Source organism: Emydura macquarii, unplaced genomic scaffold, assembly GCF_026122565.2.
Source record: "Emydura macquarii macquarii isolate MOO-44397 ecotype Brisbane River unplaced genomic scaffold, CSIRO-AGI_Emac_v2 contig_1253, whole genome shotgun sequence".
Taxonomy (NCBI): domain Eukaryota; kingdom Metazoa; phylum Chordata; order Testudines; family Chelidae; genus Emydura; species Emydura macquarii.
In genome coordinates this window covers 82,893,135-82,920,085 of record NW_027131390.1, presented here as the reverse complement: position 1 = coordinate 82,920,085, position 26,951 = coordinate 82,893,135, and the positions used below count along the sequence as shown (strand labels likewise).

The 26,951-nt window shown below is 39.6% G+C and overlaps 1 protein-coding gene across 3 annotated transcripts in view; it reads right to left on the bottom strand.

Moving 5' to 3' along the window:
• The window catches only part of CCDC148 (coiled-coil domain containing 148), a 110,961-nt gene that overhangs the window by 29,090 nt on the left and 54,920 nt on the right, over positions 1–26,951 (bottom strand). The gene's annotated exons all lie outside the window — the stretch shown is intronic.

Sequence of the window (26,951 nt, the reverse complement as noted above, 5' to 3'; positions counted from 1 at the left end):
GTTTGATGCAACAGAGCAGAGGAAGCCAGTGGAATGGTGCAAAGGGAACAATGACATGGTCAAAGTAATAGGCTATGAAAATGATCTTTGCAGCATCATTCTGAATGGATATGACTGGGGAAAGATGGCATTTGTCAAGACCAGTAAAGGATGTTGCACTAACTGAGATGCAACATGATGAGAACCTGAACAAGAGTTTTAACTGTGTGGGATGGATAGGAAAGGCTATATCTTAGAGATATTATACAGAGAGAAATCAGCAAGACTTAGAAATAGCCTGGATGGTGTGCAGTCTTCCTGGATCCATGCTGCAAGACATTATTCTAAGATTAAATAGGCCAATAAAAAAGGAATGTTAAATATATTAGGAACAAAGAGAACCCAAACAATGGTACTGGTCCATGACTAGATAGAAATAGTAGAACTATCAGTAATAATTCAGAAAAGGCAGAAGTGTTCAATAAATATTTCTGTATTTGGGGGAAAAACAAACAGTCATATCATATGATAACACTCTTTCCAATCCCCTTGTATCTCAGGAGGATGTTGAACAGCAGCTACTAAAGTTAGACATGTTTAAATCAGCAAGTCCAGGTAACATGCATCCATTTAAAAGAGCTGGCTGAGGAGCTTGCTGGACCGTTAATATTGATTTTCAATAAGTCTTGGAACACTGAAAAAGTTCCAGAAGCCTGGAAGAAAGCTAATGTTGTGCCAGTATCTAAAAAGGGTAAAACGGATGACCCAGGTAGTTATAGATCTGTCAGTCTGATAGCAATCCTGGGAAGATAACAGAATGTCTGGCATTAATTATGTTATCCTCCTTTCAGATCTTTATTAATTGAGTCCTATATCAATCAACATGAGTTTTTATGGAAAATAGATCCTGTCAAACTAACTTGATTTTTTTCCCCTGAGATTACAACTTTGATAAAGGTAATTGATAGAATAGATTTCTGTAAGGCATTGGATTGGTACAGCATGACATTTTGATTTAAAAAACTAGAACGTAAAATTAACATGGCACACATTAAACTGCTTATATGATGGCTAACTGCTAAGTCTCCAAATATAATTGTAAACTGGAATCACCACTGAGTGGGTATATTTCTTGTGGGGTCCTAGAGGGTTCCGTTCTTGGCTGTACACTATTTAACATTTTTTATAAATGACCTGGAAGAAAACATAAAATAATTACTGTTAGATGACAGAAAAATTGGGGTAGTGGTGAATAATGAAGAGGACAAGTCACTGATCCAGAGTGATCTGGATCATTTTATAAGTTGGGCGCAAGCAAACGATGTGTCTTTTAATACATTTCAGTGTAAATGTATATATATCTAGGAACAAAGAATGTAGACCACCCATACATGATGGGGGATTCTAATGTGAAAAGCAGTGTGAAAAAGATTTGAGAGTCATGGTGGATAATCAGCTGAACACAAGCTCCAATTGTGACACTGTAGCCAAAGCGCTAATGAGATTCTTGGATGCATAAAAAGGGGAATCTTGAGGAGCAGAGAAGTTATTTTACCTCTGAATTTAGCACTGGTGCAGCCAGAATACTGTGTCTGGTTCTGGTGTCCACAATTCAGAAGATGTTGACCAACTGGAGCCTGCTCAGAGAAGAGCCATGAGAATGATTAAAGGAGTAGAAAAAAGCCTTATTAGTGGAAACTCCAGGAGCAGAATCTATTTAGCTTAATAAAGAGAAAATTAAGGGGTGATTTGATTACCATTTATAAGTACCTACATGGGGAACAAATATTTGATAATGGCTCTTCAGTCTAGCAGAGAGAAAGGTATATCACAATCCAATGGCTGGAAGTTTATTTTCAGTCAAATTTGTCTGAAAATAAAGTATACATTTGTAATGGTGAGAATAAACAACAACTGGAACAATTTACCAGTGGTGCTGTCCATTAATGACCATTTTAAAATCAAGATTGGATGTTTTTCTAAAAACCATGCTCTAGGAATTATTTTGGGGAAGTTCTGTGGCCTACGCTATATACGTCAGACTAGATAATTACAGTGGTTCCTTCTAGCCTGTGAATCTGTGAATCTATGTGAGGACCTAGGGAAAGGTTAGATTCAAAGATGATACACAGGTTATGGGCCTGAGTGATGGGCAGAAAAGTAGTTTTGTCCATGGTGATCAAGAAACAAAGTAGCAGGAGGGCTTGGAGGTCAGAGATTAAGAGCTTTGTTTTAGCCATGTTGAGCTTGAGCTGACAGCTAGACATCCATAAGGAGATATTAGAGAGACAGACTGAGTTTTAGTTTGGACAAAAGGAGATAGGTCTGGCGTACAGAAGTAGCGTTATGAATTAGCTACATAAAAAGATAGAAGTTCAATTTGTGTTTGTGATGAGATCACCCAGAGATAAGATTTGGGGGCAGAAGAGAAGGGAGCCAATGATGGAGCCCCGTGGAACCTCCCCCCCAAAAAAAGTTGAAGGGCAAAAGAAGAGGATCATCTGAAGGACACAATGACGGCGCAATTAGAGATGCAGGAGGAGAACTAGGAGATGACAGAGTCATGGAAGCCAAGGGAGGACAAGATTTTGAAAAGAAGAGCATGGTTAACTTTGGCTAAAAGGTTGTGGAGGATGAGGATGGAGTACTAGTTCTGAAATTTGACTAAAAAAGGTCATTAGAGACTTTAGGAAGAATGGTTTCAGTTGAGTGCAATGGCTGAGAGCTGGATTGGAGAGGGTACAGGATGGAACTGATGGAGAGGAACTCCACGTAGCAATTGTAGATAGTGTGTTCAATGAGCTTAGAGATGAGAAGGGAGATTGGGCAAAAGTTGGAGAAGCATGGCAGTAGGTAGAGAGGCAGGTGGGGTCAAGGGTGGGTATTTTTAAAATGGAAAATTACAGCAAGTTTATATTTTGAAGGGAAAACCAGAGAAGACAGAGATGCTAGAGAAACGAGTAAGGCAGATGATGAGGGTAGGCGTGATGAAAATCAAGAAATGGGTTTGGGTCACAGGGGCAAGTGGAGGGTAAGAAGAGGAGAGCAGATGAGAAACTTCTACCTCTGTGACCAAGGATCTGAGGGGAACTGGGAAGGTCATGTCAAATTTTGCCAATAATAAGATGAAGGGGAGTGGGAATGAGGGAGACTTAAGCTGCTAATTCTTTTTGTGGGAGGTAAAGGAAGAAGTGGGCAGCAATGGAGAAGCTAGGTCCAAGGAGCTGGGGCTCTGCTCTTCCTCCTTCCCCCGCCTGTGAAACAGTTAGCTCTTCCTTGCTGGGACAGAACTACTACTTGTTTTACTAGGAAATAGGGTGGGAGCAGAGAATGAGCATATATGTGCCTGTGAGGATGAGTGTGATTAAACATGAATGAGGATGTGGAAAGTGGGTTGTTTGTGAGGAGAGTATGGACAGATATGTATGGCTGGGGACTGTGTGTGTGTGTGTGTGTGTGTGTGTGTGTGTGTGTGTGTGTGTGTGTGTGTGTGTGTGTGTGTGTGTGTGTGTGTGTGTGTGTGTGTGTGTGTGTGTGTGTGTGTGTGTGTGTGTGTAAAAAGGACGATTGTAAATGAGGGCGTGTGAGCAAAGGAGCAAATAGTGGGTGGGGCAATGGCTGCACTGCAGCAGCAGGCAGGCAAGAAATTATTTTCTTTTAAATTATTTTTACAAAGATGTTAGCCTGGAATTCACAAATGTAAACGAAAAATAAAAATATCACTTCAATATTCTCTGTGTACATTTGTGACTTTCATGGTCTTTCCTCCCAATTCAAGAAGGAACCTCAACTGAAAAAGTAAACTAAATGAGTAATTCTCAAAAAAAGCCTTTAAACTGTCTGATCTGTTGGTGTGCAAAGCACTTACAGCATCAAGGGGCCAGTGTTAGTACTTAGGCAACTCTTGTTTTTGTGATTTACTGTTAGTCAGAAATGACATATTAAAATAAATAATCCTTATACGTAAATACTGTACTATAAAAAAAACTGTAGAATCAGTGATTAATTGTTTCAATTCATTTAAAAAGAACTAAATAGGATTTATCCCAATAGAATATATTCTATAAATCACTCACTTAAGAAAAGGTTATAAGAGTAACTTACATCATTCTTCCTAACAATTGCTTGTAAACAATCTGAACCAAACATCTCTGTTCTACTTTTAACACTGGAGTACAGTATTGCTTTGGGAGGGTTGATTTTTTTTTTTTAACCTTTATAATATGTTCTGTATGCATGCTGAGGGGACAATGTGAGCTACAGTGAGTAGCTGTGAAATTGGTACTGAATGATCAATGATCTAGGAAGTTTACTGACAAAATTACCCTTGCCTCTGGTACAATGAGAAATCTATAAAATCATATAATAGACGTAATCACAGCCAAATTTCATGATAGGCAAGTGAATTACCAGTGACATGTTTGTTGGTTTCCCCCACATCCATCCTTCTCTCTCTCTCTCATAAGTTAAACACTTTTTCCCTCCTTGCACTCTTCAGCCCACACATCTTTCTCTCACGCCAATTCCCAGCTTGAATTCCAATATCCTTGTGCTCTTCCCTCCCAACATTTGACCTCATCCCTTCATATAAAGCAGTTTATTCACAAGATAAATAAATGAAATAGATGACTTATGATTTGATACTGCTCCTATTGAAGTCAGTGGCAAAACTTTCATTGCCATCAATGGCAGAAGGATCTGCCCCTTAGTCAGCTAGTTTTCTTGTAGGTATTTCAGAAGTGCATCTTCAGGAGGGCTATAGAGGGCAGTGAATTTGTGAACCAGACCAGGAAGAGTGTTCCATGTTCAAGGGCATTGCCAAAGCAAGATCACCAAACAAGAAGGACCGGTTACAGAAAGTGTCAAAAGAGACTTAATATTGTGGAAGTTCTGAAGAGAGCCATAGAAGGTAAGCCACACAACTGCAAATTCATTCATAAAGAAAGAGATATGCAAAATGTCAAAAGCTAAAATAGCTAAGTTTCACCAAGATATTTATTCTATAACTCACTATAGTTGTGACATCCTGATAATAAATTTAACACTAGAGGGAGTCTAATCAATGTGATGCTATGAGAGCCTGACATCTGAGAATTTAACATCTGAAGGCTTGAGCAGAAAATGCTATCTAACAGATGTTTATCAGATCGATCCCACAGAGTAAGGGTTTGGGCATGTCTCATGCAGATAGAATGAGAAGTTGATTACAGTATTTCTGAGATGTACAATAATAAGATAACCAGTAGGTGGGCAAATAAATTAGTAGTAGAGCAATATTCTACAGCAGATAGGCTTCCAAGTAAAATGTCAACAGAAGAAAGAATGGCCTAGAAGAACTTCATAATATCCTTTTTAATGAAAAGCAACTAATTACAGTTTTAAACCAATGTATCTGAATAGGTGTGTGTAAAAATCATGATGAAGGAACAAGGAATTAGGTAAAATAATTATAGTGACACTTGGTAAAATATTATAGTAAAAGTGTCAGAATTTCCATTCTAAGACCCTATTTTCTGGAGCTTAGCTATAATACCTTGATGGAAATTCCCGCCCAGCGTGAAACTTGTAATACAGTGTCTTTGCCTAAATAGGTATTTTTTTAAACGACATTTTGAAAGTCATCTTTTCAACCATTTTAGCAGGATAGGACTATAAAATAAAAAGGTTTAGTGGTTTCAATTGCTTTGTGTGCTCTTAACAAGCTGAAACAGGACTGTTTTTGAATCAAGATACTGAAGGACACGGTAATATTCAAATCACACTGAGAAGGTAACAAAAAAAAAGCATAAGGAAACTTTAAAATCTTTTAACAATAGACTGAATGAATGAAGCCTGTTAATGCTGACATTATCAACTTGGCAATATTACTTTTATATTATGGCTAAGGTAAATTATTGAAGCAGTCTAAGTAAATCTGAACTCTCAGAACAACAGCAGGGCTGGGATTTTCTGAACTGGAATGAAAAAGTTCAGGTTTAGATCTATGAGATTCAAACATGTAATTTAATTTTGAGGCTACCACTGAAAAATTCTGAACATCTCCTTTTTAAGTCAATGTTTTGTTAAGTCTCATTTCATTCAACTTTTTCATACTAATCTTTACATTAGAAATGTATCCTTCAATAATGAATTGTACAAGGCAGGCATATACCTTGTAGGCAATTTTCATTTTCCTAAATACAATATTTCTTAAGATGTATTATATTTCATCGGATTTTTATTAACATATTATTAGACTTCTATATGTATCGAATTTCACCTGTCAACTTGGATGGTGACCACATTGGAGGAAATGAATCAGTGAAAGTCTGGGCTACTGTAGGCCTCAAATGCAATGAAACTGGAGTGGTTTTGCTGCTTGGGGGTAGGCACGGAGCACTGCAGAGGGAGAACAGGAGTAGACTGAGTGAGGGTTGACCACTGAGTTCAAAATCAGAGCCAAATCAATTAAAAAGAAAAACTTACATACATGTAGGAATCTCACACCATTCACACTTTGTGTGATACTAAGCCTTTTTATTCACTCTGTCTGTGTATTTCAAACTATCAGCTAGATCTCTGACTGTAGGAACTATTTCCCTCCTAATTTCATAATACGTTCTTTACACGTTCTAGTTACTTGCTTTTAATTACATTCATACAGATCTTCAGTTAAAGCCCTTAGATCAAAGGCAGAAACTTCAATATTTGGTCACAGCTTAAATGCCTGATTGCTTTTATATGAATAAATGAGCACACCCAAGCAGCAAATAATCAACAACTTTACTTGTTTGACAAACCAACCAGAATCCAAATAGAAGTGATATACTAATTTGGATCAATAACTTACCACCAAGTCGTATACAGTACCTTAAATTCAGATTTAATTTAAACATGTTGGCTTCCTTGATGGTGATAGTTTGCCCCCCCCCCCCCTTTTTTTTTTTTTTTTTTTTTTTTTTTTTTTAAAACATTTTTATCTAACCTATTTTGTTTTTTTAAATCACCAGAGTATCTGAGTAACTTCACCATGGTGTTTGAGCACCTGAATTTAATGCTCATTAAAAGGCACTATTTTGATAGCGCTGGATATAAAGAGTTCCTTTCTTCATCAACAAAACAGCTACAACACAGGCAGCAGCAGGGAAAGCTTCACTACATTATCCCACCATGTATATCTTAAGCCTGTTCTGGACGGGCACGTCTAATAGTGAGAAGGTAGTTCATTTTCTGTGCCCATCCAACCCCTTGCCTTTCTGCTGAGATTACTAACAAAAGGATTCTAATTAACTTGTGAGGTCATTAAAATAAATAGTTCCAGAGGGGTAGCCGTGTTAGTCTGTATAAATAATAAATAAATAAATAAATAAATAAATAGTGTTCTGAATACAGGAAAGGCTTTACAGAGAGTGGTTGCACAGAGTTTAAAAAAAAAGTGTAAAATATAGTTATGTAATTCCTTCTAAAGTATAAACAGCAAGAATACAGTTTATCATGTACCTAATGGAATAGAAATATATTTTTATTTCAATGGTAAAAACTATTTTGAGAGAATATCCTTGGGAATATCCTTTCCTATTAAACTACAACTATAATATTTCAGCATGCAAGGTCTATTCTCTAAGCAGCTATGAGGATCTGCACCTATTGCCCTTTCTATAGATATGGATTCTATTATAGTTCATGCATCATCACTAGAATGGTTAATGAAACTCCAGTTTCAGGGCCAAATTCTGTTCTTCATTTCACCTATACAAACATCCTTTACAGACAATGGGAGTTAGAAAGGAAAGATGGTTCAATTTTTAGGGTGATAGTTTAGGAGACCCAGATTCAATGCCCTGCTCTGAAACAGACTTCCTGTGTTACCTTTGGCAAGTCACTTAAAATTTGAGCCTCCCCGGAGGGTAGATATTATTTCATCCTGTGGGACTTTCAGATAAGCACGTGCAGTCAAATCTAGTTCACCTAAAAGTTGCCGTAACAAATCAGATAAGTGGCCCAGTTAGTTCTATATCCTATCTGACTGTGATCAGTACTGGAAACTTCCAAGAGATTACAATATTTGGAAATAGACAATTATGGAATAATCCTTTATAGAGGAAGTTCTAACATCCAACAGTTTGCAGTTGACTTATGCCCTGAAGCATAAAAGTTTACATCACTTGTAGTTTTATTATATTAATAGAACTGGATGTTTTCATTATCCATATAAAACATGTAATCCTTGCCTGAATTCTGCTAAGATCTTGGCTATGATTTGGTGGCCAGGAATTCCACTGATTAATCATGTGTTGTGTAAAAAAAATATTTCCTTGCAGCGGTTTTGAATGTGCTGCCTTTCAGTTTCAGCTTATTTTCATATCACAACTGCATTTAAACAGACAAGAATTTTATCTTTAAAAAAAAAGATTTAATCCTGTTTAGGCCCAGAGTGTAAAGAGTCACAGTGTGGGAATAGTCACAATCAGTTAGGAAACATAGATTGGTAGCTATGAAACTCAGTCTAAGACAGGACCAGTCTCAGTTTCTTGGAGCTGAAAGCTCATCACACAGCATCTTAGCTCAAGACAATGTGCCAGTATGTCAGCTTTCATGGCCTATCCTTGTACATCCCCTTTTTTCAGTCAGTATTCTGTTTTTTACAGAAGAATTTTTTTGTTCTTGTCACAGAGAACAAAGCTTTTAATTAGCATGCTTAAACATTATGGAGGCTGTTTGTCTCAGATATTCACACATATTTACACCTAAACTGCATCTCCATTTATCACTACTTTGATTGTTTGCTACTCCTTGAAACAGTAAAATCTTATATATGTCCTTCTGTAATTGTATGAACAGCTCTTTTGATCCTTTTACTTTTGCAAAGGGCAATTCCCCTCTCCCCTGTTCGGGTTGAGGTAAATATGCTTTCTTTGGGAAGACACTTTGTGAATGTAAATTTGCTTCTTTCCCTCCCTGAGGTGCTAAACTCTCAATCTGCCCAGGTATTCTGATTCACTAGGTCTACAATTATTTTTGGGTTTGTTTTTTTTTTTTTTTTTTTTTTTTTTATTATAAACAGCAAAAGTACATTAAGAGAACTGTCACAGAACCCCACAAACGTACAGTCAATTTTCAGAATAAAACCACACTTCAGCTTCTATAAACTTGGCTAACAATGTGAGGAAATTGTGACTGAATCTGTAATATTGCTCATTTTCCTTTTACCTAAGTTGTGTGAGCTATCAGAGATCATGACAGGAGCTTCAGCTCACTCAGAGGAAGAAGTGAACAGATACAGTTTAAGTTCCTACTCAGATTTTAGCAAAATGCTTAATAAAATGTCAATTTACTAATATTTTCTCACCCATCCTTTTAATCTTTTTGGCTCAGATTAATAGGTATTTAGGCTCTTAACTTCCATTTAAATCAATAGGAGTTAGGGCCCTAAATACCTTGGAGGAACTAGGCCTTTGTTAATTAATCTCAATGTACTTTCACTCTGATTCCCTTAAACACTTTCCAGATCTACCCATTATCCACTTCCAAGACAGTACTGAGGTTCTCCTGAAGCTCTAGCACAGGCTCATTGACACTGCCAAGGAGTCAGGAAGAGGGAAGCACACTACATCAAGTTACCCCACATGCTACAGAGACTTGTTTCCTGCTGCTTCCATGAGTGGATTAGGTGTGCGACTGTGATAGCTCCAACCGTGAAGTTGTATATTCATTGTGCTTACAGTCATCTGTGTTGTTAATGACATAACTAAGCCACCCAGAGCAGACCAACTCGTTAGAAAGGATTTGTATGTCTATGTGGTACAGGCAATGTGTGAATGTGGTTAACAAAGTGAGTATTTGTTAATTTAGCTTGTATTTTGCTAATAATTTTGTTTTAGTTACCAAAAAGGACAATCTGACTTCCAGATTAAACACTAGGAAAAGTTTGTGTTTTCTGTATTTGTAAAACGGGAAACTAAAAGAAATTGGTACATAAATATTTCAGTACACCTATGCAGATGGTGCCCATGGGAGGGCTTTGGCTCAATTATGGGATGCTATTCCAGGAAAGCAGACTGCTTAGAAGAGATGGCGTGCGATCCACCTGACCAAGAAGGGTAAGAGCATCTTTGAACACTGACCCTCCAACCTAGTGAGAAAGGCTTCAAACTAGGTTCAAAGGGGGTAGATGACAAAATACCCCAGGTAAGTATAAAAAAAAGTGACCTTAACAGAGGACTAAATCTTGCAGGAGAAACAAAATTACAGTAGGGTCATAGGAGCAACAAAAAGGAAAATAGTGGAGGAATCTGCTTGACATCTTAGATGTCTATACACAATTGGAAGCTGTTTGTACATCAGTTAAATTACTTAGTTGCATTGCTGAGACTTGGTGGGATAAATCATATGAGAGGTATAGCTTATTCAGGAAGGATAGACAGGAAAAAGAGGGAGAAAAATACCAGGAAAACATACACTTGTTCTGAAATCCAAATGGAGATGAGAGATAGACCAGTTGAAAATCTGAGTGAAGATTGGGGGACAGAGGGAAGGAAGAGACAGGAATGACATCATGGTAGGGGGTTTACTGCAGACTACCAAATCAGTAGGAGGTGATGGATGAGGCATTGCTAGAACAACAAATATCCAAAATGCAAGACGGGTAGTAAAAGGGGACTTGGGAAAAGAAATATAGCAAAACAAAGTGTCCAATAAATTATTTTAATGTCTTGGACAGTTTGTTTCAGAAGGTGGAGGAAGTAACCAGGAAGACAGCCATTTTAAACTTGATCCTGACTAACAGGGAGGAATCTGAAGGTTGAAAACAATTGGGTAAAAGTGATCATGAAATGATGGCTTCATCATTCTAAGGAAAACAGAGTGAGCAGTAGAATAAGGACAATAGACTTTAAAAAAAGCTGACTTTAACAAACTCAGAATTTGTAGGTAAAGTCCCATGGGAAGAAACTACAAGGAAAGAGTTCCAGGGAGCTGATAGTTTGAGATGATATTAAAGGTGCAACAGTAAGCTATTTCAATGCAAAGGAAAGACAGGAATATCAGTAAGAAGTCAAAATGGCTGCAGTGGTAGCTTTTTAATGACCTAACAATAATGAAATCCTACAAAATGTGGGAAAATTGACAAAATTACCATGGATGAGTACAAAAGAATGGCACAAGCACATAGGGACAAAATTAGAAAGGCTAAGGGACATAAAGCAGCAAGAACAGGTTCTGTAAATATATTAGGAACAAGAGAAAGACAAAAGGAAAGTGCAGGTCACCTACTTAACAAGGAAGGAGAGCTAATAAGGCAAGATCAGGGAAGTTGTCTATTTTGACTAGAACAGAATAGAATAGAAATGTCTATGTTGCTTCATTCTTCACTAGAGGTTAATTGTGACCAGATGCTTAATACAATTAATAACAATGGGGAAGGAACACAAGCCAGAATAGGGAAAGAACAGGTTAAAGAATATTTACATATGTTGGATGCATTCATGTCGGCAGGGCCTGACAAAGTTCACCCTACAGTATTTACGGAACTAGCTGAAGCAATCTTGGAATAGTTAGTAATTATCTTTGAGAACTCATGGAGAACAGGTGAGGTTCCAGAGGACTGGAGAAGGGCATAATGGTATCTATCTTTCAAAAGAGAAACAGAATGAAAGGAATTATAGACCAGTCAGCGTAACTTCGATACCTAGACATACTGGAACAAGTTATTAAGCAATCAATCATTTTGTAAGCACTGAGATAACAGGGGGATAAGGAATAGCCAACATGGATTTGACAAGAGCAAAGCACATCACGCAGCTTAATTTCCCCTTTAACAAAGTTCCTGACCTACTGAATAGGAAAGAAGCAACAGATGTGATGTATCTTGATTTGTAGTAGGGCTTTTGACACAGTCCCACATGACATTATCATAAGTTAACTAGGAAAAAGTGATCTAGATGAAATTACTACAAAGTGGATGCATATCTGGTTGAAAAAGCATATTCAGAGTAGGTATCAATGGTTCAGTGTCAAACTGGGAGGGTGTATTTAGTGGGGATCTATCGGGGTCTGCCACTGGTCAATATTTTCATTAATTACTTATATAATGTATCAGAGAGCATACTTATAAAATCCCCAGGTGACACGAAGCTGGCATGGGTTGTAAGGACTTTGGAGAACAGGATTAGAATTTTAAAGGACCTTGATAAATTGAAGGACTGTTGAAATTCAGTGAAGACAAGTGCAAACTACTACACTTAGGAAGGAAAAATCAAGTGTACAAAACACAAAATGGGTGGTAACTGGCTAAGCAGTAGTATCACTGAAAAGAATCAGGGTTATAGTCTATCATAAATTCAATAAGCCAATAAGGTGATGCAGCCACAAAAAAGGCTAGTATTCTGAGGTTTGTTAAGAGGAGTGTTGTGTATCAGACACAGCAGATAGCTGTCCCACTCTACTCAGCACTGGTGAGGCCTTAGTTAGAATACTGTGTCCAGTTCTGGGCATGAGACTTTAGGAAAGAGATGGAAAAGGTGGAGAGTCCAGAGTAGAGCAACAAAAATGATAAAAAGATTTAGAAACCTGACACGTGAGGAAAGGTTAAACTGGGCATGGTTAGCTTTTAGAAGACTCAGGGGCGAATCTGATAAGTCTTCAAATATGTTAGAGGCTTTTACAAAGGTGGTAATCAATTGTTGTCCATGTCTATTGAAGTGGGGAGAGAAGGTAATGGACTTAATCTGCAGCAAGGGAGATTTAGTTTAGAAATTAGGAAAGAAACTTTCTAATTATAAAGGATAGTTGAATATTAGAATAGGTTAGCAAGGGAGGTTGTGGAATCCTCATCACTGGAGGGTTTTAAGGCCTGGTTAGACAGAACACCTGTCAGGGAAGGTCTAGGTATACTTGGTCCTACTTCAGCATATGGGGACGGACTAGATGACCTCAAGTTCTCGTATACCCCTACATTTATGATTCTATGTAGTGTGATAAACAAGAAGACTAACACAGATAACAGATCATGAGGTAGGGAATTGAAAGAGGAACTGGAAGGATTTATGGAAGCATCTGAGTCTGTCCAGGTAGAACACTGGAGCTCTTCTGATGTCCAAGGTATGCAAACCCTCCTGTTCCCTGCTCAAATGCAGCTCTGAGTAGAATGCGGGCAAATACATTGGCTGGTTGAAATCAAAAGATAATAGCACCTTTTTGGATGAACTTTGGATGAGTGTGCAGATAAACCTTGTTCTTAAAAAAATTATATGGAAGCCCCAACATTAAGGTGTGCAGTTCCCTTGCTCTTGTGGTCAAAGTAATGGCCACCAAAATGCCATACTGATTGATAGATGCAGCAGAGAACAAGTAGCCAACAGCTCAAATGAGGAACCAATATGTCCGACAATACTAAGTTTAGATCCTACAGGGAAGGTGGTTTTGCACTTGAGGGTATAATTTGACTAAGCCTTTCAAAAACCTTACGGACATGTCACTGGAGAAAAACAGTGATTGTGCACTTTAGGGTGGAATGCCGAAATAGCCACCAGATGTACCTTGATCCAACTAACTGCCAAACCTTGGTGTTTCAGGTACAATAAGTAGTCCAGGATATACTGAATTGAAGAATGGGATGGTGGTAGCTCATACTGGTAAGACTAGATTGGGGGGAAAGGGGGGGGCAGGGAAGTTTCCATTTGGAGTGGCAAGGCTCTTGTAAAAGGTTTTCTACTATTTAGCAGGATCTCTTGAGCCTTTTTCGAGCAAGACTGCTCTCTAATATCTAGCTACACAGCATCCATGCAGATCACGGTAGACTTAGGTGGAGTAGGCAACATTTCCTTCATTTAACTGCATAGATGCTCTGGACCTAGTCTCCCAAGATGTTTTAGCTTCATACAATAGCAACCTGTTGCAGCACAACATTCGCTGGTTAAATATGGGGCATGTGTTAGAGAGGTTGTGTGTGCTTCAAAAAGAAATAGAATTTTTTTCAAATCACAAGATTAAGGAGACTTGCAAGTTTCTGGAATTTATGAATGATGGCCCATCTATGTCACAGATTAGCTTTTCTGTGCAGTACTACTGGTCACTTGAATTCTCTCAACCTGCAGCTCCAAGGCTGTGCAAGCAGTGTCGGGAATTTGTTTGAAACAGTGAAACATCTAACGGAAAAGATGTTGCACTTTCTCACATTGCATGTTGTTGCTACAAATGAAATGTTGATGAAAACAATGCAAGAATTCTTAAACAATCTGATCGAAAATTTCAAAATTCAATTTGAGAATTTCGAAATTCCTAAGGATTTGCTTTTATTTGCTCATGATCAGTTTGTCTCTGCTAATGGACCTTACCTTTCTGAAGCAAAGAACATTAATTCAATCGATGAAGGTGTCTTTCAATTAGAAACTGTAAGGCTCCAAAGCTCAGATGTCTTGAAGACAAAATTCGAATAAGTGGGACTTTGATTTCTGGATTCTATGCTGACCAGTTTCAGAATAGCCAGAATCTAGCCATCTATCTTTTAACAATGTTCAGATCAACATACCTGCACAAATGTGGGTTTCTACCATGAACATAATAAGAAACCAACACTGCAATCGCCGTACAGAGTGTATCTTCACCAGTGCATGCACCTTGCCCTGACCACCGCTTACAAACCACTCTTCACAAAGCTTGCCAGAGTTTGTCAATGTCACTTCTTCCATTAGAGATTGCCACCAGCACAGGTAATAATATTGATTTATAAACTCAGTTAAAAAATAGAAACACATACTTTATGTTGCAATCAAGGCCTCGAGCTGCAAATAAATTCTTTAAAATTTTGACCAGCTTCTGCACAAATGTCTCATCATAAAATTCTCAAAATCGGCCTGTGAGTAGATCTAATTGAGTATTATTGGCCTAGTGCCCCTGTCACACGTGCGCACACACTCATGAGCCACTATCATGAATAATGAGCCCAGTGGTGGATAAGTATTAAGGTTCTCAACCTCAGGAAGGTACATAGTATTTTCTCTCTGCCATTTTTCAGGTGGGAGGCAATGAGGATGCCATAAAGCCTTTATTGGTTCTAGTACTGCCTCAATTGGCAGAGCCTCTCTGGTGGTACGCACAGATAAGATGTTAACCAGGTGACATGAAGACTCCCTGAACTCCTCGACCTGTATGCTGAAGTCTGCAACCACTCTAGCAACTCTTGATACACTTTAGAAACATCAGGGGGGATGAAGTTGCTCTGGATTAAGCATCTTCATCTCATGAGGAAGCCAAGACTGGAAGGTGTAGAATCTCTTCTATTGACTGTTCTGCCTCTGGGCCCTCTTCTTGATGCTTGGTACTGGACCCAGTACTGGACTTTGGAGATGTCTGCACACCAGGCAGCTCCTCTCTGCCCTTCTAGACCAGGGCACTGAATAAGCACAGTGAAGGGAAGATCTGGAAACTGGGGGAAAAGCTCAAGGGTTCCAAAACTGCCACTGATATGGGACCAGACTCAACTGGCCTGCTTTCATTCCCATGGCAGTTTCCATTGAGGGGGTACAGATGTAGACTGGAAGACAGGATCTGTGAAGAGATTGGCAAGTCCTGCTTCAGGCTTGTAAGATCCCACCTCAGAGTCTGACAATGAAGATTCCCTTTCCACTGACCATAGAGGGAGTGATCCAGTCAGAGCTTGGGACTAGTGCCAAGAATGTGGTGATGGGTGGAGAACTGCCATCATTACAGGCTTCCCTTAGGATGATACTGAAGGGCCACCTGAGTGGGAAGCAGGCAACTGCCAGTACAGGATGGAGCAACAGTGCAGTGGGATCCAACTTATAGTGATAGAGACACCAGCACCAAGAGGCAGGGCAGATTTCTTGCCGCACAAACACCTCCAGGATAGCTGGCACTGAGATGGTATTCTGTTGCAGTGCCAAAGATGATGACTGTGCTGTTTCTGGCATCAGGCTAGACGGTGGTCTTGGCAGCGCTAGAGTCTACTGTGCCAACTTAGGCACAGATTTGGAGGAGTGCTTTGGTTTCAGGTGAACTCTAACTCTACTCCACTCCTTTCTGCCTTCTTAGCAGATTTAGAGGGTGGGGACCCAAAGAGGCCCCTTCCTTGGCATGGGCAACTGAAATCAGTGCTGGGATTCTGCTAATGCTGGAGGTGTGCTTCTCAGTGAAGCTGCAGCACTTAGCAGTAGTCAGATTGGGATGGTTCTTGTGGTGGCCTGAGCACCCCCTCCATCAGCAGGAATTTCAGCCCAGCTTCCAACTCCCTGTAACTCTAGTACTTGTTTCTTATGTGGGCTTCACCCAAGCACTTCAGGGGGCTATTGTGAAGTTCAATCACTGGCAGAGACCTTGAGCAAGAAGCACATGATTTGAAACCCACTGACCAGTGTTTACCTTGGTAGTAGAAGCAATAAAACCCCACAATGGGGAAAACAAATCCAAAAAACCCACAATTTTTTTCAAATACAATTAAAACTTACAAACTATACTAATCACTAGACTAACTACATTAAATACACTGTTATACACAATAAGAGAGACAACTCTTCTGGTATTAACAGGGTTCCAATGACTAGCATGAGTGGTAAGAACGAGCTGAGGGGGGCCAGAACTGTCTCTGCCCTTTATCTGCATGCCATAGCATGTGGCAACAGTGGGAGGTCGAGCTACCCAACCAGTACTGCTGAGAGGAAAAAGTTTCTGACAGCCATTTCCTGAGTGCACAGGCACTGAGAAGAATGCACAGGTGCAGTCACTTGAAGAACAACTGACCAAGGATCATGGATTCTCCATCACTGGCAATGGTTAAATCAAGATTGGATGTACTAGAAGATGTGCTCTAGTTCAAAAGAAGTTTTGGGGAAGTACTATGGCCTGTGTTATATAGAAGGTAAGACTAGATTAACACAATCATCCCTTCTGGCCTAGCTCTGATATAGACTGGAAACTATATCAGACCTACGTATTATTTTATATAATATGTCCTGACCCTAGACTTGGATACATGAAGTCCTTTACTTTGCCCACTGGCTTGCTGGACTTGCACTACAAGTATGAACAAATGTAAAACTTCTCACTAGAGGAAGAAAAAAACCTCTTAAACAAGCATCAGAAAGAGGAAGTAAGATAGGTTAAATGGCTTGCCCAAGTTCACAGAGTAAATAATATATGATTTAGGAGTTGAACGTAAACCTTCAGATTTGCAGGTGCAGGCTTAATCCACGAACCTACACCTAACAACTGCCCAGGCAAGTCATTTGGCTTATCTATGCTCCAGATTTCCTGTCAGCAAATGGGTGCAATAGTAAGTCTGTGCACTTCTTCTCCTGTACATTGCATAGCAAGCAAGAATAGCTCTATGTTTACTGACAGTGTAACTAAGTAAATAGACACTCATTTTGTGCAGTGGTTCTCAACCTGTGGGCTGTGGACTATGTCTAATGGCGTCGCAAAAAGACAGACTGAAAACTGACTAATAGAATTCAACTATAAATATAGACAATAGATTTCCAAAGGGATTCACACCTCCATTTGAAATTTTTTAGGGGTGCGCAAATTAAAAAAGGTTGAACCACTGGTCAAGTGGATGATATGTAGGTCTCTTACAGCAGATAGGGAATCTATTCACTTCTATACTACAAACTTATTATATGACTACAGACAAGTCACATATGTGACATGGGAGTAATTATATTTGCTTACCTCCTCAGTAAGTGATGTGAGTTTTCATCAAAATAAAAGATTGGGAAGTGCTGAGACTTAGGCCAACCAAAGGCAAAAAATGTGGGGGAAGAATTCAGAACCACCTTGTTCCTATCCCTATGTTCATTTCCCCTTCTTAAGGATCACTTCCCTAAAGCATTTGGAAATGGTTCTTTGCCAGTTCCAAGTAATTCAGAGGACTAAAGAATTAGTTCTTTGGCTGTTAGTTACTCATACATGCACAGTATGACATTTCCTCAGCTGTGCCCTTCATGAGCACAGATAGAAAACTCTGCAAAATGAACTGCATGTGTGCAAATGTTCTGTCAAATCCAAACCAAAAATCAAGGAAACACTCAGTCACTTCTCAAGAAAGACTATTTTTCTGCCCAAATTTCCCACTTTCAACCTCTACTCCTTTTAGTTGCAGAGCTGTTCAAAATAAGGTCACAATGATTTCACTTTATAATGATAAAAATATATCCTTTTCTTTCCTCTTATACTGGAAAATGGATTAAATTAGTTTTGAGTTGCTGAAAACAGAAAGCTAAAAATGTAAGATTTTACACACGCTTCAGTGAGTTATCACCAGTGCCCTATTATGTTGCCAGCAACAGTCTTAACCTGCCCTTAGATATGGTCAATGTACATGGACTCTGATATTTTTATGTAAATTTATATATGGGAACTAACTGAACTGAGTCCCTAAAGTTATTTACAATGGGCCAAATCATCCCTTCCATCTCTGCAAGGGTAATGCATGGAAACACAGCAAGTCTAAAAAGGAAGGTATGAAAGTGGGAAAGCAACACCTTTAAAGCATCATTCCTCCTTCACTCAGCTGCATGGAAGTTTGCCCAGAAACTGATCTGCAGGCTTAGGATCTATGGCCTGGTCTACACTGGCAGCTTAGGTCAATTTAAAATCCCTTAATTCAAATTAATTACTCCTGCGTCTACACTGGCACACTGTTAATTCGAATTAAGATGCCTGTAAAATCGATTTAATAAGACCACCTCTGCAAGTGGCATAGCGCCTAATTTGAATCTGTTAATTCAAATTAGTGTCAGTGTAGATGCAATAGGACTTAATTCAAATTAATTGACCTCCGGAATGTATCCCATAATGCCCCATTTAAAGGGGCTCCCCCCAAGCAGCCCCGGGAAGATCTGAATCTTCATTTCCTGTGCTTGCTGCCAGTGTGGAGAGAGCTTTCCCATTGTTCTCAGCATGGCTACTGCAAAGCCCAAACGCACTCCACCATGGAGTGGACCAGAGGTCTTAGACCTTATTGGGCTGTGGGGAATCCCTGGACAAGGAGGAGGAAACTGGAAAGCAGGGAGAATGAATGGGGTGTCCGTTGTGCCAGAAACACAGGAGTTATTCTTGACCCCTGAGCAGTTCACCAGCACACAGGACAGCACAAATGATCCCGTGGAAGGCACATCTGGTGAGTTTTCTTTCTTATTAGCATTTCTGTCCTTGTACATTGTGTGTGTGGGGGAGGGAGGCATGAGGGGGATCTCTGGCGTTTTGTTGCCTGTACTGGGTGGTAACCCAGGTCTCAGTTATTTTATGTGCTGAGAAACGCTACGTTTATCACCACTTCTTATAACATGGGAAATTTAATGTATGTAATTTGTTATCCTTCCCTTGGCTGGAAAAGCTTTTCAATGGAGGGCTGCCTTGTTCATCCCTCCACAGTAGGATTTTTCTCTGCAATCAAGGAAGCCAGCATCATGGCTTCCTGCATTTTAAATCATTGTTCCCCCACACCACCACGCTGTCCTCAGTTGGTCTCCATAAGGGTTTGAACTCCAAGCCTTGATTTCCCCCCCACCTTCCATAAGAAGCCGTCAATGCTTGCTCTCTGTAAGGGTTTGAAATCCGAGCCTTGATTTCCCACCTTCCCCCACAACAACCCGCCAGCAGCTGATCTCGGTAGGGGTTTGAAATACAAGCTGAGAGAGGAAATGATTTGCTAGATACATTGTTTCATGGTCTAAGTGAAATCATTTCATAGATACAATTTAAATAAGTAGCCAATGAAACAATGTAACATTTGGATAACTTAATTAACTATGCTACTTGTCGCTACATTGTTTCATTGACTCCTTTTTGAAATACTTACATTTGTATCACTATACTAACTACGTGTCCCCTGTCATTTTTCTTTCATTCTGTAGACACCTCTGCACTGGATCCACTCTTAAGAAATGCAGCGGACAGACTCTCTCAGGTTAGCAAAAGGGAAAGGAAAAACAAAACAAAACCCAGAAATGACGTTTTCTGAGCTCATGACCACCTCAACATCAGCAGACACAGAGCAAAGAGCGTGGAGGCTGATCTTGTCCCAGAGCATGGACAGAGTCACAGACACTTATAGACAAATGCAGGAAACTGATCGCAGCACCACACACGAGATGCTGAAACTCCTGCGGTACCAGTCAGACATACTCGGGCATCTTGTGGACCTTCATGAGTGGAGGCAGGACAGTCCCACTGTAGTCCCTCCACAATGCTTCTGAACCGAGGGCTATGCTGCCCTCCACCTCCCCCGCCACCACAAGGTCTCGGAGGAGATTGTCCAGGATGCAGCCTGTGCTCTCCTCCACCCCAGTAAGCTACCACCCTACCCTTGGAGACAGTGAAAGAACCCTCACCACCACCCCCCATTCCCCTATAACTTGAATGTAAAAAAATAAAGTTTTGCAGTATTCAAAAATGTTTTTTAATTAAATATATTTTTCAGGAGGGATTTGTCGGGCACAGATATCAAGGGGCGGGGAGGGGAACATCAAAGGCAAATCAACATACTTGAACAGAAATCAGTCCTGCATCTCATTGCAGAACCTGGGTTTCAAAGCTTCCCTAATGCAAAGCGCTCCGCGGTTAGCTCTCCGCATAGTGCTGTCATCTGGCTGCTCATAATTGGCGGCCAGTCTTTCTGCCTCCACAGCCCAACCCTGGGGGAACCTTTCCCCCTTGGTTTCACACACATTATGAAGAACACAGCAAGCAGATATTACAGAAGGGAGATACTTCTCACTCATGTCTAGCCTAGTCAGGAGACTCCTCCATCTACCCTTTAAATGCCCAAAGGCACATTCTACAACCATTCTGCAACTGCTTAACCTCTTATTAAAACACTCCTTGTCACTATCAAGGTGGATGGTGTAGGGCTTCATTAGCCAAGGGAGCAAGGGGTAAGCAGGATCCCCCAGGATCACTATGGGCATTTCCACATTCCCGATGTCAATTTTTTGGTCAGGGAAGAAAGTGCCCACCTGCATCTTGCAGAATGGCCCTGAGTTACGAAATATATGAGTGTCATGCACCTTCCCAGACCACCCCACACTGATGTCTGTGAAACGACCCCTGTGATCTACAAGTCCCTGCAGGACCATGTAAAAGTGCCCCTTGCAGTTTATGCACTTGGTTGCCAGGTGTGCAGGCGCTAAGATGGGGATGTGCGTCCCATCAATAGCCCCCCCGCAATTTGGGAAGCCCATCGTGGCAAACCCCTCCACTATGTCCTGTACACTTCCCAAAGTCACTAGCCTTCGTAGCAGAAGCTGCATAACTATGCGGTCCCACCAGTCTGTGCTTGTTTCCCTGCACCAGAACCTGCGGTCCATGAACTGCAGATGAAATATTACAGCCTGCAGCAATTGGGAATTGTTCTGCTCGATTGCCTGCAGCACGGCAGCCATGGTGGCATAGATGTAGTACCTGCTTCGCCTTCTTGCTCTATTTCTAAAGTACTCCATGATAAGCCACGTTGTATTTATCACGATCAGAATTACATTGCAGAGTTCAGCTGTCTCCATGTCTCTGCAACAACGGTGATCGGGGGAGTTAAAAAATGGCACGAAAATCCTTTTCTTATTTCTTTTGAGGGGGTTGTATGTGTTTTTAATGAGTGTCAGGATCCGATATCTAAGAGCCTAGTCGGAATATGGCCCAAACATTTTATTCTAGATCATTGTAGCATTCTGGGTCAAATGCTGGAGCTCAGAGAAAGCCACAGAAATATAAGAGACAAGCACATAGAAGCCTGATAAGTTTAAATATTGGGCCAAACTCTCTGCTACATTATGGCCTCTTTGCGCAGTCTGTTATCCCAAAAGGATTGAAAAGATGCCAGATCCGGCCACCTGAGAATTCCTGCAACATAGGGGAGCTCTAAGCTGGTGCAGAGCCAGCACACTTGGCTTGTGTGTCACTTCTTCCATTTGGCCCCTGCCCAGGAGTGTGAGGTGCAGGAGGGAGCGTAGCCAGAGTACTGCATTGCAGCTATCCTCAGCTAGCATATGGTCCCCTATGGACAGTTGCTGTCTGGACTATGTTAGACCAGCCCAGGCTGCTTTACCCTAAGCCAGGCCACTAAACTGCTCCACTAGTTTTGGAGGCATAACTAATTTCCTAATAACCACCTACCCAGCCCCACTGCTGTGCCAAACAGCAGTTCTGTGAAACAGAGGATCGGGGCCATCAGGTGTACTAAGCTAATATAGGAAAAAAGGTTCCATTTAAAGAACCATATTCTGCTTTAAGTTATACTTCTATAAATCCAGAGTAATTGAGTAATTTGATCCAAGTTGAGTTTTCTTTTTTTATAATACATTTTGGATAAAACCAAAAGCAACTGCCAAGTCCTTGCTAACCAGTAAGATTTCAGAGATAACATTAGAAAAGTGAGAATAATGCAGCATATATGTTTTCAAATGTTAATTTCTGTGTAACTGAAAAAGTCACAGAACCCAGTTCAAACAACTTTTAACATGCCTTTTATAAATCTTTCATGTTCAGAAATGTGAGACTTTCCCAATTATGTGTGCCTTAGGCATCAACATCGTATTACTTTCCTCTTCTCCTTTGTGTTCAAATCCTCCCTTCTCTCTACAGAAAAAGAGGTGTTACCATCTTCAGTGTTCTGTTAACACAGTAAAACACTTTCCAGAATGTTTGTGAACCATTACTAAAAGCCCTGTGACAGGGACAAGAAAGGCATGGCATCAACTTTTCCAGATTCTAGAAGGTATGAATTCTCATAAGTAAACAAAAGAGGAAATTGAAATTCATTAAATTGCTCTTCAGAAACAGACTAGCATTAATTTTAAGGATTAGTGGTAGATCTGTTTACCATCAATATAACATTGTTATACTTACCATTTTATGAGGGACATTTGAAGATCTGATAGCTATTTGCATTATGAGTAGAGCTGAGTAAAAGCGTTTGGACAAATAGCTTGTTTGCCCAAAAAAAGGCAATTTAGTTTGGCCAACTCTTTGTGAATTTGGCACAAATTCACTCAGTTTAATTTTTTAATTAAATACACTGGGCCTGGTGGTTAGGGTGCTCACTTGGGAGGGAACAGACCTGGATTTAAATCTTTGTCCAAGGGAAGGATTCAGATTCATCCAAGGTGAGTACCCTAACCAATGGGCTGAAGGTTATGGAGGGGAACCTTATTTTCCTCCTCCTTTGTGAATCTAGTCCTTTAAAAAGTTGTTGGAAACAAAATGTTCATTTGACTCACCTAACATGCTTTTGCAATTTGCCAAAAATTCTGAAAAATACTGGATTCAACTCCGAAGGAAAAAAAAAAAAGTTAAGAACTTCCTCTGAACTGAAGAACTGAAAAATCAGTTATTTACCCAGCTCTGTTTATGAGTTAAGTCTCATAACCCAAATGTTAGGTAAGTAGGTATCATCCCTCTATTACAGAGGAGGAAACTAATGCACCAAGATATTGTGTGGCTTGCCCTGGTAACAAATGAAGCCGATGGCAGACCCAAAACAGAACCTTAGTATCTTAGCTCACAGCCTCACACTTTAAACTTTGAGACTTTTCTTCCTCCCATAGACTGGAGCTCCATTTTTTAAACACACCCATAGGATGCTTGGAACCCATCAAAACAGATATGATCACATTTACAAATACTTAACCATTTTAACTAAAAAGGATAAAAAATACAGCAAAGGTGATATGCTGAAGGCTGCATCTACACTCACAAACTGTTTAACAAGTATGAATCTAGATTACAGAATAGAGATTACTCAATTTATTCTTTTTATTTATGACTAGTATTACACTACTGCCCAAAAATGTAATAGACACTGTACAGTCATGGAAAACTTGATCCCCTCCCTCAAGCGTATACAATCTAAAAAGGACAAAAATTAGATGAATTGGTAAGAGATACAAAATACAAGTAAGGAGATCAGGGTGGTAACTGGCACATCTCTTATTTCCATGTTTGTTGTTTTTCCTTTGTCCATCTATTCATCTCAACTGCTCCTCTGTTTGGCCTTTGTTAGTTCCTTTTTTCTAGAGCTAGTTGAAGTTGTTTGCATGAAACTCAATTTTCTTCAGCTTTTTTTTTTTTTTTTTTCCTTTTTTTTCCAAAATTGGAATTTTCTTCTTTTTGGAAAATGGAAAAAAAAAGTGATCTTTTCCTTTTTTTCCTACCATCCTTTCCAAAGTTCCCCATTTCCAACTACCAGTGCCAAAATGGAAAAAAAGAAAAAAAGGGAAGAGGAAGATAAAAGCATGGAAAAGAAAAAACAAAATTTCAATAATTTTTGGTTTTGAACTAAAAGTTTCTAATGAAACTTTTCATAAGCCACTGAAATTTCTCACAAAAATGTTTTCCATATTTTGACCAGTTCTACTTTTTTCCATTATTTATTATTCACACTAAGTAGAAAAGAAAAAGGAGTGGAAGGTATGTGATCATACAAGCAAAGCGATGCTTTGCATGTGTGTCAGATTTTTATTTGGTTTCCTTTTCTACCTTTGGCCGGCCCTATTCCCCCATTTTCTGCTTTGTGCCCATCCACATGAGTGTCAGGACCTTAAAATGTAAATGCAGTATGGCGGGTCCAAGGGCATGGGATTCCTGAATTGCCTCATCTGTCTCTGGGGTGCTTGGTTCTAGAGTTTGTTTCTCCCCACACTGATGTTATTCCAGGTTTTCCCTCTAACCCTAGCCCATTTGCTCTCAACCAGGTTCCAATCATCCCCAGTTTTAGCCTTTTACTTAAGAACTTAAGAACAGCTATACTGGCTCAGACCAATGGTCCATCTACCCCAGTATCTTGTCTTCCAACAATGGCCAATGCCAACTGCTTCAGAGGGAATGAACAGAACAAGTAATCCATCCCGTCGCCCATTCCCAGCTTCTGGCAAACAAACTAAGGACACTTCAGAGCATGGTTTTGCATGCCTGCCCATTCTGGCTAACAGCCATTGATGGACCTATCTTTCATGAATTTATCTAATTCTTTTTTGAACTCTGTTATAATCTTAGCCTTCACAACATCCTCTAGCAAAGAGTTCCACAGCTTGACTGTGCATTGTGTTAAGAAAAATACCTCCTTTTGTTTTAAACCTGCTGCCTATTAATTTCATTTGGTGACCCTAGTTCTTGTGTTATGAGAGAGTAAACAATGCTTCCTTATTTACTTTCTCCACACTAGTCATGCTTTTATAGATCTTTATTATATCCCCCCTTAGCCATCTCTTTTCCAAGCTGAAAAGTCCCAGTTTTATTTCTCTCTTCTCATACGGAAGTTGTTCCATTCCCCTGATCATTTTTGTTGCCTTTTTCTGTACCATTTCCAATTCCAATACATCTTTTTTGAGATGGAGTGACCAGATCTGCACAGTTTTCAAGATGTGGTTACACTATGGATTTATACAGAGGCAATATGATGTTTTCGGTCTTATTATATATCACTTTCTTAATGATTCCCAACATTCTGTTAACTTTTTTGACTGCCACTGCACATTGAATGGATATTTTCAGAGAACTATCCACAATGACTCCAAGATCTCTTTCTTGAGTGTTAACAACTAATTTAGACCGCATCATTTTTATGTATGTTTTCCAATGTGCATTACTTTGCATTTAGTAACATTGAATGTCATCTGCCATTTTGTTGCCCGGTCACTCAGTTTTGTGAGATCCTTTTGTAACTGTTCACATTCTGCTTTTGGACTTACCTATCTTGAGTAGTTTTGTATCATCCGGAAATATTGCTAACTCACTGTGTACCTCTCTTTCCAGATCATTTATGAATATGTTGAATACTGGTCCCAGTACAGACCCCTAGAGGACACCAGTATTTACCTCTCTCCTTTCTGAAAACTGACCATTTATTCCTACCTTTTGTTTCCTATCTTTTAACCAGTTACTTATCCAGCAGAGGACCTTCTCTCTTATTCCATGTCAGTTTACTTTGCTTAAAAGCCTTTGGTGAGGGACCTTGTCAAAGACTTTCTGAAAATCTATGTGCATTATAACCACTCGATCATGCTTGTCTACATGCTTGTTGACTCCCTCAAAGAATTCTAGTAGATTGGTGAGGCCTGATTTCCTTTTACAAAAACCGTGTTGACTCTTCCCCAACAATTATGTTCATCTGTGTCTGATAATTCTGTACTTTATTGTATTTGCAACCAATTTGCCTGGTACTGAAGTTAGGTTTACCAGCTGTAATTGCCAGGATCGCCTCTGGAGCCTTTTTAAAAATTGGCATCATATTATCTATCCTCCAGTCATCTGGCACAGAAGCTGATTTAAATGATAGGTTACATACCACAGTTAGTAGTTCTGCAATTTCACATTTGAGTTCCTTCAGAACTCTTTATATTAAATCACTTTACCTAACCTTCTCTCAACCTTATCAAACAACTCACATTGCTAGTGTAGATACAGTTTTAGAGTTATAATAATGAGGGCCAGCGCCACTGGAAAAAGGACACTTCAGACAGGAAGGTGACATTCTGGCATGAACATTTTCATCTTTTCTCATGTCAGGGTTATTATTCATACATGCCTATTCTTGATAGCTCAGATCCATAACTGCTATAAATTGGCATAGAACCATTGACTTCAGTGAACGGCACTGATTTATGCCAGTTAAGGTGCACAACTTGTATTTTTAAATAACCGATATTAGCACAAGAGAATATCTTTATAAAGTTATTCAAGCATGCATGAGCTCCAAGGAAGTCAAAGAGGACTATTGGTATAAAATAGAATAACCTCAGTCATTTGCAGTTAAAGGTGCACAAGAGTATGGAGGGATTAAAAAAATAGATCTCTGCCCACAGATCACATTTTTCTTCACTCACGTACAGATATATATATTTTTCTTGTTAAATCGGACTAGTAAAAATAAGAATATATGACATCCTGTCTCCATTTAGGATTTTTTTCTCGTAATACTATAGCTTCTGCAATTTTTGCTTGAGTTAATTGCAAACCCACCAGGACACAACTACCAAGATATTTAT